Raw genomic sequence first — 16,506 nt, forward strand, 5'->3', positions numbered from 1 at the left:
GTACTGAGGCATATAAAGTTTGCATGAACAATGGGCCTCTCTTTCCACTGATGGCCAACTAGGCCATCTTCTGATTCATATGCAGCTAGAGTCAAGAGCTCCGGGGTACTGGTTAGTTCATATTGTTGTTCCACCTATAGGATTGCAGATTCCTTTAGCTCCTTGGGTACTTTCTCTAGCTCATTTATGTCTTTCATGGTTGTCCCAGAAATAGGTTGTAATGCAATAGCTTCACAGTTCTGGGTGGAATCTGTAGAGTGTACAGAACCCTCAGTAAACCAGACCCCAATCTTGTTTTCTTCAGTCATCTGATCATAGTTCACACATGTAATCCCCTCAGAAGATGCTTGGTGACTGAAGACTGTGTAATAGGAGTATAGCCATAGGCATTTTTCACTACTTGTGCCCTCAGAACCTGCGGAGGTCTTGTCACATAATCACTACGTGAATTTGATGACTGATGGATACTATGTACACCTGAATTCACAACTTGGTTGGTCAAATAAAACCAAGTTTAAACATAACCTAGAAACACATGCTAATATGCTAGCCTACTGTCAAATGTTTGGTTTCTTCTAAGACTCAGTAACAGGTACAGAGCTGTCTGTTAAGGAGAGCTTATCTATTTGCTGACGATGTTAGAGTCTTGGTCCCAAATTCCAAGGGCTCTCACTGTGACTCACATATTGGGGCCTGCTAAAGCTCCAAACAAGGTCTCTATCTGCTACTGAAACCTCAGGTAAATTGGGTCTTCTTCCTTCAATCACAACACTACTTATACTGAATATACTATTTTAAGACTAGTGTCACTTAGCACTTGGGATGTAACGAGCAGGCTTTTCTTTTTTCTTTTAACTTTTTTTGTTTGTTTTTTCGAGACAGGGTTTCTCTGTATAGCCCTGGCTGTCCTGGAACTCACTTTTTAGACCAGGCTGGCCTCAAACTCAGAAATCCACCTGCTTCTGCCTCCCAAGTTCTGGGATTAAAGGTGTGTGCCACCACATCCAGCTTTAAGTTTATTTATAATTCATTTTTATATTCCATATTCCATTCCCCTCCCCTCCCCTTTTCTCCCCTCCCACCCTCCACCTCCTCACCCCACCCCATCTCCAAATGGATGCCCCTACCCTCCACCTCATCTGACCTCTAAACTCCCTAGGGGCCTCCAGTCTCTTGAGGGTTAGGTGCATCATCTCTGAATGAACATAGACCTGGAAGTCCTATACTGTTTATGTGCTGGGGGCCTCATATCAGCTGGTGTAAGCTGTCTGTTTGGTGGTCCAGTGTTTGAAAGATCTTGGGGATCCAGATTAATTAAGACTACTGGTCCTCCTACAAAATTGCTCTTCTCGTCAGGTTCTTTCAGCCTCCCCTAATTCAACAACAGGGGTCAGCTGCTTCTGTCCATTGGTTGGGTGCAAATATCTGCATCAGACTCTTTCAGCTCTTATGGGGTCTTTTGGAGGGCAGTCATGATAGATCTCTTTTTGTGAGGGCTACATAGCCTCAGTAATAGTGTTAGGCCTTGGGACCTCCTCTTTACTTAGATTCCATTATGGGCCTGTCACTGGACCTTCTTTTCCTCACGCTCCTCTCCACTTCCATCCGTGTAATTCATGCATGTCCTTTTGCATTTGAGTTACCTCACTCAGGATGATGTTTTCTAGTTCCATCCATTTCCCTGCAAAAGTCAGGATGTCCTTGTTCTTCATAGCTGAGTAGTACTCTATTGTATAAGTGAACCACATTGTCTGTATAAATTCTTCTGTCATGGGACATCTAGGTTGTTTCCAGCTTCTGGCGATCACAAATAAGTCCATTGAGCCAGCTTTTCTCCCTTTGAAAGCTTACCTTGAGGAGTCAGCTGTTCCTACTCCACCATTCCCTGTAATCTTGGAAATTTCATTTTCCATCTAATGGGTTTTCTGTCATTTAAAATCTTTTTCTCTTAGAGCTTTCAATCCACTTTTTAGTTCTGTATCATTTTATTTATAAGAAGCATGAAAAATTTTAATTCTGCTCTTGTCTTTTCTGTGTGTTGTGTGTGCCTTTTGAGTTTTATGGGTGTGCCTTTGGGTTGCTTTCTTCTATGATCTTATCAAGTGTCTTGTTTTTGCCATTGACTTGGGATCAGTTTCCCTTACCTGTGCCTATAACTTGAAGGTTTGACACAGTTCACGGTGTCTTACATGCACAATAATTCTAGGCATGGTCTCCATCAACTGAGCTACATCCCAGCTGTACAGCCTAGTTAAAAGTAGTGCTTCTGATAAACCAATTACACTACCTCACCTCTGTGTGCTGTGTAAGAAAGATTACTTTTCCTAAGTGTATACGGAAGAGTTGACATTTTCCTAATTTTATCAAAAGAGCTGTTAATTCTAGGTGAAAGTCTGAAAGCTCTGTCAAGTAAGTATGGAGGTTTGGAAGCAGGAATGATACCATGGGGAATCTAAAATGTTTTCCTACTTCTTTTCGTTGGAGTATTATTATTATGCTTACATTTGTTTTGTTTAGGACTGGGATCAATTAATCCACACAAATAGATATGGCCTGGAGAATAGCTCACACATGGGAAACCCAGAGTTCAGCTGTTCCTAATTCACTGTTCTCCTGGAATTAGGAAAGTTTACTTTTCTATTTGAAGGCACCACTTTGTAACAATGTCAAGGTCAGAATTGCCTTCTCCAGATGACATGCTAATTAAGGGTCTATAGAGAGATGAGCTGACGAAATTATTTCCTTATAACTAGTTTTGGGGCCTCATGCTACACTAATGCTTGTCAAAGGCACAGCCCAGTGAGTGTTTTCTTTACTCTTCATTATAGTGAGCTTTAAGTTGGTGTTAGAATAAAGCATTTTCTCTATTAAGTGATTAAAAAACTGCTGCTTAGAATATTACTTTTGAGACATACTATATAATAAGTATTTAACAGATAGTTGTAGACATAAAGGTATCAGTGTAATAATTTATAAAAGAACATAGAATTTACTTTGATCTCTGATTGTGTACATCATAAAGAAAGTAGACAGGTGCCTAGCAGAAGGATGGAGAGAGAGACAATAAAGGCTAATAGGGTGAAAGTGATCAATGGGTAGTATGTATTATGCGAACATATCATTTAGCCCATCACTTTTTACAATGAATGTACATTCATGTGCATATTAACAAGTAGCTCCCAATGCAACATTCAAACAGCAATATACAACATAGGATTCTCCTGAGATTGTACACTAATAATTCTAAGATCATGTTTCCTCCTAGGTACTGCCAGCTCTGTTAGTTTTTCATTCCTTAAACAACACCCTGAAATACTTTAGAGTGTGAAATACAAAGAACATAGGTATGTTGGTGTGCAGGAGTGCATTTACAGATTTAGGCTACATTTAAGTTGTAATTTGCATTTTTTTCTTTTGTCAAGTTATCTGTTTATATATGTTTAATTATATAAAGCATAAAGTGTAATTATATAAAGCAAGAAATATTAGCTAATTTAAAGTTTTAACTTTGCATATACTTAGTAATTCTTTGGAAAGTTTCAACCCATGGCCTAGGAAAACAAGACATGGTTAACATCATGGAAGATGTTTATTTAAAATAAGATATAATTGTCTATTCTACTGTAATAATTTCTAATAAAGTAGATCTTTTGTAGTTATTTCAAAAGTATCTCAAAATCTCATCTCACTTTTTAATTAAATACATGTAATATTGTCTTTATGAAAGTATAAACTGAATAATTTGCTGTAGATATTTGAATATTTCAATTAAAATATATTCAGTTTTATTATTTCATGTTTTCTAAATTGAACCTTGTAGCATAACTACTGATATAATATTCAATAAGCTTTTCATCAGCAGTGAGAAAAATATTTTCAGTTATCAAATAGTATAAAATTATTTAAAGTCAATATCCTCAAGTTTTCCTTCAATAATTAAAATACAATTTCTTTCTTTCTTTCTTTCTTTTTTTTTTTTTTTTTTTTGGTTTTTCAAGACAGGGTTTCTCTGTATAGCCCTGGCTGTCCTGGAACTCACTTTGTAGACCAGGCAGGCCTCGAACTCAGAAATCTGCCTGCCTCTGCCTCCCGAGTGCTGGGATTAAAGGCGTGAACCACCACAACCGGCTAAAATACAATTTCTTATTAAAATATGCATTAACAAAGAAATTTAGTGTAAATTTGTTTAGGAAATGAGTATCGCTAACACTGTTATTATTTTTGTGGAATATCTTTTACTATTGTATATAAAGTTAAAATGGAAAATGAAGGCAGGTGTGTTGGCACCCACTTATCACACTTGTGATCCCAGCACTTTCTTTCTTCCTTCCTTTTTTTTTTTTTTTTTTTTTGCTTTTACTCTAGTTATTTCTGATGAAGTTACAAAATAGACACAAAATACCTATTTTTAAAGTAAAGGTAATTACTTAGAAAAATAAATAAAGCACTCATGTTTTAAAAATCCAACATAAACTTTTATGTGAAGAATATTTTAAGTTGTTTCAGAGGGTAACCAACACTACCTTGTGCACTGTATTTTTGATGGAGACCAACACAGAATGCTGTTCTATAATCAGCCCAGAGCACACTGGCCCATATCCATCCAGAATGGCTTCACACAATACTTATTTGATACACTCTGATGAGGAAAATGGAGTGAATTTCAATGCAGTTGCTTCAGTAAAATTACTGTTGCCACATGTGCTCCAAAGTCCATCAAAGCCCTCCATCCAAACTGAAAGTAAAATCAGGAAGACTAAATGACTACCATTTCCTTCTTTGTCAGAACTCTCACTGACCTCAGGAAGAAAGAACATCACTGCTAAAGGTGATCAGCAGCTCATGCCCAGACTGGCACTGCTCAGGGCTCCATACTAACTGGGGATGGCTCCCATAGAGAGCAGAGGAAACCTGGCACCCTGACTGGACACACTCTTGTAGGGCCTACACTCTTCGGGCTGTTATGCCAGGAAGTGTTCTTGAATCCCAAAACACCACCAAGGAGTCTTTTCTAATGTAAAAGCATTAGGGTCTCTTTATGTGGGTGAAGCTTGGGTTCTACTGCAGGTCAAGTTCTCAGGTATTTTTTCTTTTTTTGTAAGATCAGGGCTAGTCCCAAGATTGAATAGATTTGGCCTCTGAGGGCCTGGTTTGTTTTTGGTCCTGAGATAAGGACATCATTTCTGAAAGTGAACTTACAGTTAGCTACATCTAGTGTGATCTCTGGGCTCAGAAAGTAGCTAAGAGTACAAACAGGAAACCTCACCACCAGAACTGTGCCTGTGCCTTTGCTGCAAGTCACAGAAAACAGAGACCTGCAGATCTCCAGTGACTAACTGTTAACTGCAACTCTGCAGGACAGCAAAAGAACCCCTGGCTAACTGGCTGCTGGTAAGTTCACTTTAGTCAGTCAGCAGTGGAACAGTATAGCAGCTGCCAACACAAAAATTGTGCACAACTAAGTATGACTTTTTATAAAACAATCTGTCTACCATTGTCCAAGTTCTTTATTACTTTAATGTCCCTTGGTGTTTGTCCTGCAGGTATGATATTGTTTAGGAGTGGGTCCACTGGAACTTGAGTTACAGACACTTGCAAGCAGCTGTCTTGGTGATGGGAACTGATCCGAGATTCTTTGGAGGAGCAGCCAATACTATAAACAATGTGCCCTCTTTCCAGCCTCCACTGTCCAAGTTTTCCAAAGTCCTGGAAGTTAACGCATCTCAGAGCTAAAGCAGAAATGACCAGGCAGTTAGAAGCCACAGCAATGGCATCCAGGGAGCAAACTCATACAGGACAGCTGACTCCTTCTGAGGGGAGCAGGAGAGCTGTGGAGTAGGTAGTGAAAACCAGGACAGACTGATTGTTTCAGATGTTGTAAAACAGCCTGCTACCCAAGGCAGAAAGACATCCTCCTTCCCCCACTTTTCCTGTTTCAGAGGTGAGCAACAGCACAAAGTATGCACAGGGCTGGTGAAAGCAGGTTGGTTTGAGAGTCTGGCACTGCATTAATTTTAAAAGACAGTAGGAAAATAGGGAGGGGGACCACAGGAAAAAATGGAGATACTCTTAAAAGAGTTTCAAAAGGCCAATGAAGCTTTGCTTTATATTTCACTTACAAGCTGTCTTTGTAGGTTTGCATCTACCCATCTAAGCACCTACCGATCTTATCATTTATCCATCTTAGTGTCTATCCCAGCACTTTTTTCTTTTTTATTCTTTATTTTTTCTTTCTTTATTCGATATTTTCTTCATTTACATTTCAAATGCTATCCTCAAAGCCCCTCCCCCTGCCCTGCTCCCCAACCCACCCACTCCTGTTTCCTGGCCCTGGCATTCCCCTGTACTGGGGCATATGATCTCCCCAGCCTCCCATTGATGGCCCATTAGACCATCCTCTGCTACATATGCAACTAGAGACACAGCTCTGGGGGGTATTGGTTAGTTTATATTGTTGTTCCTCCTATAGGGTTGCAGACCCCTTTAGCTCTTTGGGTACTTTCGCTAGCTCCTTCATTAGGGGCCCTGTGTTCCATCCAATAGATGACTGTGAGTATCCACTTTTGTATTTGCCAGGTACTGACATAGCCTCTCGAGAGAGAGCTATGTCAGGGTCCTGTCAGCAAAATCTTTCTGGCATATGCAATAGTGTCTGGGTTTGGTGGTTGTATATGGGATGGATGCTCGGGTTGGGCAGGCTCCGGATGGTCCTTCCTTCTGTCTCAGCTCTGAACTTTGCCTCTGTAACTCCTTCCATGGGTATTTTGTTCCCCATTCTAAGAAGGATTGAAGTATCCACACTTTGGTCTTCCTTCTTCTTGAGTTTCATGTGTTTTACAAATTGTATCTTCGGTAGTCTAAGTTTCTGGGTTAATATACACTTATCAGTGAGTGCATATCATGTGTGTTCTTTTGTGATTGGGTTACTTCACTCAGGATGATATCCTCCAGATCCATCCACTTGCCTAAGAATTTCATGAATTCATTGTTTTTAATTATTGAGTAGTACTCCATTGTGGAAATGTACCACATTTTCTGAATCCATTCCTCTGTAGAGGGACATCTGGTTTCTTTCCAGCTTCTGCCTATTATAAATAAGGCTGCTATGAACATATTGAAGCATGTGTCCTTATTACAAGTTGGAACTTCTTCTGGGTATATACCCAGGAGAGGAATTGCTGGATCTTCTGGAAGCACTATGTCCAATTTTTTGAGGAACTGCCAGACTGATTTCCAGAGTGGTTGTACCAGCTTGCACTTTCAAGGCTAAGGCACATTGTCTGTTTGATTAAAGCCATTTTGAAATACAGGTGACCATATACCTCCGTCTTTGGGTTACAGTGAGAGAGAGAGAGAGAGAGAGAGAGAGAGAGAGAGAGAGAGAGAGAGAGAGAGAGAGCAAAAATAACCTGGAAACAGAAAATGTAGAATGATAAAATTGTTGATGTTTATCAAATGGAACAAAATTATGCCAGTTAATGTCATTAAGTTACTATCCACAGTGTAACAACACCACAAAAAAAAAAAAATGAAAAAAACTTGTTTGTGTTTGCAATCATTACAGAATTTTTAGTTTGTTTTGAATAATTCACCTCTAATGTGTGCATGAGTAGTCATGTCCCATGGACTTGATTAAGTCAATCTGAAACACATTCTCCATTTTTTAAAAGTTCATTTTATTGCACAAACCTATCTTACATAAGTCTCAGTTTTTCACTCAGTTGATGTAAAGATATTCATGCGAGCAGCCATGGCCTACAGTATGTCATTGCTATATTCATAGACCCAGTAGTCCAATAATTTCACACACACACACACACACACACACACATTTCCAGTCCATGTCTTCATGTCTTTCCCAAACTCATGCCAAACTCATGCCATACAACTTGTTATGAAATTCTGGATATGATTGCTTTCCCATTTCTGCTACTCTGCTTCATCTCAGGGGAACTGGCTGTTAAGTGTGAGTGAGATGGTCATACTCATCAGCATCTGTGTGTTTCCAGTTACATTTGCCATAAACTTAATTTCCAAAGAACAATTCATCCCTTTTAGTTATCTAAGAGCATCAGAAAATAGCTCTGAATTAATATCTTGTCAACAACTGAACAGTATTTACTTCTGCTGTCTTTATCTATTTCATGCAGATCCATATAACTAGCTTGGTTGGCTAAGGTCCCAAGATTCCTGAAGACTCATCCTTTGCTGACAGTGGAAAATATACCAGGCAACACCATGTATCTTGTCACCTGAAGTCACATACTCAGTTTATATTCTGAGTATTCATTCAGCTTTTAGGTTATTACTCATATATAAATATGGTAAAACTTAAAATGAAAATGTTACTTTCATCTAGTATATTTTTTATCTTCCTTAGGGTATTAATCTCCACAAAGAATGCAAAGATCACCATAAATTCATAAAGAAGCTTAAAATCAAAACTGTCATAGTGGAGGGCTAAAGTGATTTTCTTGGAAAAATACAAAGCTGTGCAGAAAGGTACTCTTCCTTTCTTATTGCACATTTCTTCAACACTTGCTTGGGTATTTTTTATTCTTTTGGTCTGGGTCAATTTAATAGTGATGGCTTCTCCATTTTCATTAAGCTTTATTGACACACTTTGTGGTTTAGTACTTACAACTAAATATTACTAGTTAAGCTCGTGTGTAAGCTTCCAGAACTGCAGTTGTTTTTCAAATAAAAAAAGTTACTTTTCTCAGTGCATCATAATAACAGCTCTATAATTGTGGTAGTGATGGGCTTTTCTGGTTTAGTATTATCTTCTGTGAACCACAGAGAAAAATTCCACTTGATCATTTACAAGATGTATAATTTTCTGTATTTTATAAATATTTACAAATCAACGGATGAACTAGAGAGATTAAATAACATACCTTAGGGGGGAAAGCATGTTAGATCTACCTCTTACTTTATATTACCATCCTTTTATATTATAATATTAATATTGTATTATAATAAATTTTATATGTAAAAATAACAAAAATTATATGCTTACCTGTTTTTTGCATTTTCAGTTTTAAATTTCAAATGAGGCTAGTGGTTTTTTTTTTCCCAATTGGGAGACCAAGTCCTGAATTAAGTATTATTCAGGAACTTTTATTTGGGAATTATTTATTTTATTTTAGATATATGAGTGTTTTGCTTACATGTATGTCTGTGTAACACTGGTATGACATTTCAGAGATGGCAATGCATACTCTGGAACTAAAGTTAGAGATGGTCATGAGCTAATATAGGTCCTTTGTAAGGGATAAAAGTGCCCTTAACAACCAATATGTCTCTCAAGCCCATATCCTCAAGCTTTCAAACAACAGACTATCACTATACAGCTACTATAAATGTGTGTAGATGAGAGAATTAAATTTCTGGCTCTGGACTTTGATACAAACCCATTCTTTTACTTTAAACATTTAAAGAGCAAAAATCATGTAAATACAAAATGTGTGATTTATCATGTCATATTCATGGAGATGTTATAGGATGGTCTCTTCCACTAACTTCTGCATTATTTCTATGCATTCATGCACCTATGCATATATATATATATATATATATATATATATATATATATGGAATATATGAGTAACTTGAAAATATAATTGGCCATAAGAGTCTCACATATATCTGAGTCAGTATAGTTGTTTTGTATTTATTTATCACAAAATTGATTTTGAAGTACTGAATTAAAATAACTTAATAATAAGTTGATCCTAGTAACCAGGCCAAGTAACTTACATAAGCACCAAAGTTAAGACTGTTAAGTTAAACTGTAAAAAATAAAAAAAAAATGTATGATAACTCTTGGGACCATGTTTTCCACCGGATGGGAAGGAATATCTTTTAAAAACAGAAGTTCTCAAACAACATCACTATCTAGTCATCTTCAGAATGTTCATGTTTGTCACAATGTTGGAAAATACTGCTTGTCTTACTGTCACCAATTTTCTCTTGTTGTAGGCTCCTAGCTGGACATCTTCAGATGTGATTATGTTGCATGTAGAAACTACAGAAATCAAAAAAGCAATTGCTAGAATAGATGTTGTGGAGGGGAAAAATAGAGAGCAGAATAGCAAGGTATTCCTATCAAAGAAATGGAAGATACAGTACTTAGTGAGTGGTGGAAGGAAATAGATATAGAAGATGATAGGAAGAATGTAAAATGGAGTAGCAGGACACAATTTATCAGAGAGAGAAATAGAAAAATATGTGGGTTTTTAGTTAAGGGGAAGGGAGATAAATTCAGAGAAAGATATAGTTAGATAAAATAAAAATATAGATTTGTGGAAAAACCATAATAAATCATACAGTTAATGATTTACTTCCCTCCCAAATAAAAGGGAAAGAAAAATAGTGATTTTCTTGATATCTTGGAGTTAGTTCTTTAATACTGAAACAGGGTTTGCAAAGGGTTTAAATGTGATGGAAACTGAACTCATAGCCATTTACAGCCACTTATACCCATATTGGTTATACAACTAATAGAGTGTAGAAAGTGAACTAATGGTCTCTCACTGTATCTGTGTCTTCAGTTCTAGATTCTGGGGATGTACTACTTCATGGAAAAAGAAATATAAATAAAAGATAAATTGATATAGACCTCTTGATGATTAAAATAAGGATATTATCACGAATTATAACTCCATTAAATTCCATTAGAATTTTGAGTCAAAAGAAGGATAGTTGCAAAACCAAACATAGTAAAAGAATGGAACATGAGACGGAATCACTAGATTTTTTAAATATCTTTTGTGATTTTTTTCCCAGGACAACATACATTTTGTTTAGTTGTACAATTTTGATTAATATTCTGTGCTCATCTCTACTGTTTCAGGTGTTAAGTATAATCTGAGAGCAATTATATCAATAATATTATATTTCTAAGTCATTAGTTAAATCAGACAAAATCTTTGTTATGTACAGATATCACTGTACATAACAATATTTATTGTCTGTAATATTCTATATGTACAGAAGACACATGGACAGTATCTAGACATATAGGTTATGATGTACATTCTGTAACCCCAAAGTTAAACAGAGCTTAATCAAGAATTAGTATGCTCTTGACTCTAGCTGCATATGTTTCAAAAGATGGCCTAGTAGGCCATCACTGGAAAGAGAGGCCCATTGGACTTGCAAACTTTATATGCCCCAGTACAGGGGAATGCCAGGGCCAAAACGTGGGAATGGGTGGGTAGGGGAGTGGGGGGAGGGTATGGGGTACTTTTGGGATAGCATTGGAAATGTAAATGAGGAAAATAGCTAATTAAAAAAAAGAATTAGTATGGAAAATATAATGATTATGTAGATGTGCTTTTGAGTAAATCACAAGTTTCATGTATCCTCTGTTGTTGGTTTTTTTCCCCCAGGAATGAGAAATATGCTTCCAATTATGCTCTTAAGATGAAAAGGCCTTCCACTTATGTTCTCATTAGAGAATGTCCTTTATTTTCAAGCTGGTCTTGGAGTCCTAGCCAATATGATTCTGCTAGCATTTTATATTTTCTTAATCCTAAGTCACAGACCTAAGCCCATTGGCCTAATCTCATGCCAGCTGACCTTTGCTCACATAGTGATGATACTCACTGGAGGAAGTATGCTTACAGACATAGTTGAGTCTCTGAATGTTGAGAATGACATCAAACGTAAGGCAACTCTATACACAAACAGGGTGATGAGAGACCTCTATCTGCATCACCTGCCTCCTGAGTGTGTTCCAAGCTGTCACAATTCGTCCCAGTAGCTCTCTACTGGCAAAATTTAAATATAAACTAAAAAAAAAAAAAAAAAACGCATGATGAATGCTTCTCTCTTTTACATTTGGCCTTTCAATTTTTCTCTTAGTAGTCACCTGATCTTCTATGTTGGTGATTTTACCAATGTGAGCCACACCAAGCAGAAGGTCACTAAATCCTGCTCACTCTTCCCAATGAACTACATCATCGGGGGAATGATTTTAACAATGACAACCTCCAGGAATGTGTTTCTTGTAGGAGTCATGCTGATCACAAGCACATACATGGTGATTATCTTGTTCAGACATCAGAGGCAATGCAAGCCACTAGATTTTTTTCTTTTTTACATATTCACTCTTTATCTAACTCACAGCTCCCCTTTCTGTTACCTTCTCCCACAATTCTTCCCACACACCTGCTTCACCTTCTCCTCTGAGATGGTTTGCTCCCCTACCCTGGGTATTACCCACACCCCTACACTTTAAGTCTCTGTGAAGCTACTGATTCTTTTTCCACTGAGGCCAGAGAGGTAACACATATAGAGAAGTATGTTCCACATACAAGTAACAGCTTCTGGGATAACAGCAGCTCCAGTTGTTCAAACCCACATGAAAACAAAGCTGCATAACTGTCACATATGTGTGGGAGGCCTAGATCCAGTCTGTGTATGTTCTTTGGGAAGCAGCTCAGTGTCCAAGAGACCCAATGGTCCAGATTAGTTGACTCTGTTGGTTTTCCTGTGAAGTTACTATCCCCTTGGGAGTGCAATCCTTTCTTTTGTTCTTAAATAAGTGTCCCCAAGTTTCATCCACAGTTAAGATGTGGGTGTCTCCATCTGTCTGAGTCAACTGCTGGGTGGAATCTTTCACAGCAAAACCATGCTAGACTTCTGTTCCAAGCATAACATAGTATCATTGATAATGTCAAGTATTGGTGCTTGCCCATGGGTATTAAGTTGGGCTATTTATTGCTGTCTATTCCCTCAGTCTACGCTTTATCCCTCATCCCTGCATTTATTGTAGATGGGATGTACAATAAATAAATGTACAATTACTGTTAAGTAAATCCCCATTACTTATTTGGTGCCTCTCCTATCCCAGGTTTCCATCTCTTTCTGGAGATGCCACCTATCTCTCCCTGCCCCTGTTGGTTTCAGATTTCCATTCAATCTAATGGTCATCTGACTATTACCTTTGACCCTCACCATACCTGACCCTTAAGGCCCTAATCCCCTAATCCCCTCTCTCACCCAGTTCCTTTCTTCATCTGCCTTCCATGACTTTTCCATTTCCCCTTCAAAATGAGGCTCAAGCATCCTTGTTTGTGCCCTTCTTTTTGTCCAGCCTCCTTGAAACTCTGAAGTATAGCATGGACATTATATATTTTATGGCTAATATCCACTTATAAGTGAGTACATACCATTCATGTCCTTTTGAGACTGAGTTACCTCACTCAGAATGATATTCTCAAGATCCATACATTTTCCTACAAAATCTATGATGTGCTTGTTTTGTTATAACTGAATAGTATTCCATTGTTCAGATGTACAACATTTTCTTGATCCATTCTTTAGTTGAGACACATGTAGGTTGTTTCTGGCTATTGTGTATAAAGCTAGTATGAACATAGTTTTAACCAAATGTTTTTGTGTGATGTTGGAGTATCTTTTGGGTGAATGCCCAGGAATGGTATAGCTGGTACTTGAGTTAGGACTATTCCCAGTTTTCTGAATAACCACCAAATTGATATCCAAGTGGTTATATAAATGTGTACTTCCACCAGGAATGTAGGAGTTTCCCCCTTTTTCCACATCATAGCCAATGTGTATTATCAGTTTAGATTTTGAATTTTGCTATTCTGACCAATGTAAGATGGAATCACAGTGTTGTTTTGATTTGCATTTCCCTGATGACTAAGGACTTTGAACATTTCTTTAAGTGCTTCTCAGCTATTCAAGAGTCCTCTGTTGAGAATTCTGTTTACATCTGCACCCTATTTTTAATTCGGTTATTTGGATGGTTAGTGTCTAACTTTTTGAGTTCTTTATAAATTTTGGACATTAGCCCTGTCAGATGTAGAGTTGGTGAAGATCCTTTCCCAATCTCTAGACTGATGATTTGTTCTACTGACAGTGTTCTTTGCTTTACAGAAGCTTTGCAGTTTTATGAGGTCCTATGTATGAATTGTTGATCTTAGAGCCTGAGCTATTGATGTTCTGTTCAGGAAATTGTCTGCTGTACCAATGCATTCAAGGGTATTTCCCACTTTCTCTTCTATGAGATTTAGTGTATCAAGTTTTATGTTGAGGTCCTTGATCTACGTTGAACTTAAGTTTTGTGCAGGGTGAAAAGTATAAATCTGTTTTCATTCTGCTACTTATAGACTCCAGTTGCACCTGAACCATTTGTTGAAGATGTTTTTTTTTTTTTTTTTTTCTATTGTTTGGTTTTGGATTCTTTATCAAAAATCAAGTGTATGGGTTTATTTCAGGTTCTTTGATTTGATTCCATTGATCAATATGTCTGATTCTGCACCAGTACCATTCAGTTTTTGTTACTATTGTTATGTAGTACAACTTGAAGACAGGGATGGTGATTTTTCCCACAGTAAAGAAATTGTTTTGACTATTGTTTGCCAATTTTTTGGCTACAATGGGTTTAATTTTTTTATACAAAGTTCAGAACTTCTCTTTCAAGGTCTATAAAAGTTATGTTGGAATTTTGATTGGGATGCCATTGAATTTATGGATTGCTTTTAGTATGATGGCATTAAGAAAGCAATACTGGCCTTTATGTGGGTTCCAAGCAACTGGAATGGTGGCTATCCCAAAAGCTGCTGTTTATACATGTGTTATGTTCTACTAGCTGGGGGGGCTTTGTCTGGCCTCAGTAAGAGGGGAAGTGCCTAGCCTCACTGAGTTTTGTAATATCCCTCAGCTTTGCCTGAGTCATGGGAGTCCTTCTCAAAACCCAGACTCAAAGGGACAATGCCAGCCAAGACCAGAAAAAATCTTATGGTGAAAGGCAAATTTGAGAACATAGTTAACAGAATCCAATGTAGTATGGCATAGTCAGAACCCAGCTTTCCTACTACAGCAATCACTAGATACCCTAACACACCTGAAGAACAAGACTGTGACCTTAAGTCTCTTTTAATGAAGATGATAGAAGCTTTTAAAAAGGAAATACATGAATGCTTTCAGGAAACAGAAACAAATAAAGCAGATAGAAGTCCTTAAAAAGAAAACAAATAAATGCCTTAAAGGAACCCAGGAACATACAATGAAACATGTAAAGGAAATGAATAAAAATATGCAATACCTAAAAATGGAATTAGAAGCAATGAAGAAAACAAAAATGCAGTTGACCCTGAAGATAGCAAACCTTGGAAGAGAACAGGAACTACAGACAAAAGCCTCATCAATAGAATACAGGAGATGAAAACAAGAATCTCAGGTGTCAAAGATACCATACAAGAAATTGATACATCAGTCAAAGAATATGCCAAATGTAAAAAGATTCTAAATCATAACATCCAGGAAATTTGTGACACTATAAAAAGGCCATACCTATGAGTAAGAGGAATAGGAGAGGGTGAAGGTTCTAAGTGTAAAGTGACAGAAAATTTCTTCAACAAAATTATAGAAGAAAACTACTTCTTACCTAACATAAAACTTTCTTCCCTGACCTAAAAACAGAAACAGCCATAAATGTACAAAGAGGGTACAGAACACCAAAAAGATTGGACCAGAAAAAAATCCTAATACCACATAATACTCAAAATACTAAATGGAGAGAATGAAGAAAGAATATTAAAACTTTAAGGAGAGAAGAACTTTAACATATAAACTTATTCCTGTCAGAATCACACCTGATTTCTCAATAGACTCTAATAGATATCTGTCCTGGACAGATATTTTGCAAAACCTATGAGACCACAGATGCCAGACCAGGTTGTTATAACCAGTGAAAGTCTTAATCACCATAGATGGAGATACCTAGATATTCCATGAAAAAAATTAAATTTAAACTCTAACTTTCTCCTACTCCATCCCTACAGAGGATGCTAGTAGGAAAACTCCAACACAAGGAGAGACTCAAGAAAACACAAGAAATTAATCATCTTACAGAAAAAAACAAAGAAAGATACATACACACATACACACACACACTATCAGCACTAACACCATAATAACAGAAACTGACAAGCATTGGTCCTTAATACCTCTCAACATCAACTGATTCAATTCACCAGTTCACAGGCTAACAGACTGGATATATAAACAGGACCCTTCATGCTGCTTCATACAAGAAACACACTTCAGCAACAAAGATAGACATTACCTCAGACTAAAGGGAGAGAAAAAAGTTTTCAAAGTAAATGTAATCAAGAAACAACCTGGAGTAGCCATTCTAATATCTAATAAAATAGACTTTCAATCACCAAAGGAAAAACCCGTCAGATGACATCTTGATTCTGAATATTCATGCCCCAAATGAAAGGGCAAACACATTCATAAAAGAAACATTATTAAAATACAAATCATACATTGAACCTGACACAATAAAGGAAGAATATTTCAATACTTCACTCTCACTAATGCACACATAGGTCATTGAAACAGAAATTAAACAAAAAAAAAAAAAAAAAAAAAACTAACAGAAGTTACAAACCATATGGACATAAAAGATGTCTAAAGAAAATTTTACCAAAAATTGAAAAGAATATACCTTCAAAGCACCACATA

General features: G+C 37.1%; 1 pseudogene; it reads left to right on the top strand.

The window, feature by feature from the left end:
* The first annotated feature begins 8,585 nt into the window (after nt 1–8,585).
* On the top strand, nt 8,586–12,254 carry LOC110295618 (annotated as a pseudogene).
* The last annotated feature ends 4,252 nt before the right edge of the window (nt 12,255–16,506 follow it).

The sequence above is a fragment of the Mus caroli genome, chromosome 6 (assembly GCF_900094665.2).
Source record: "Mus caroli chromosome 6, CAROLI_EIJ_v1.1, whole genome shotgun sequence".
Lineage (NCBI taxonomy): Eukaryota > Metazoa > Chordata > Mammalia > Rodentia > Muridae > Mus > Mus caroli.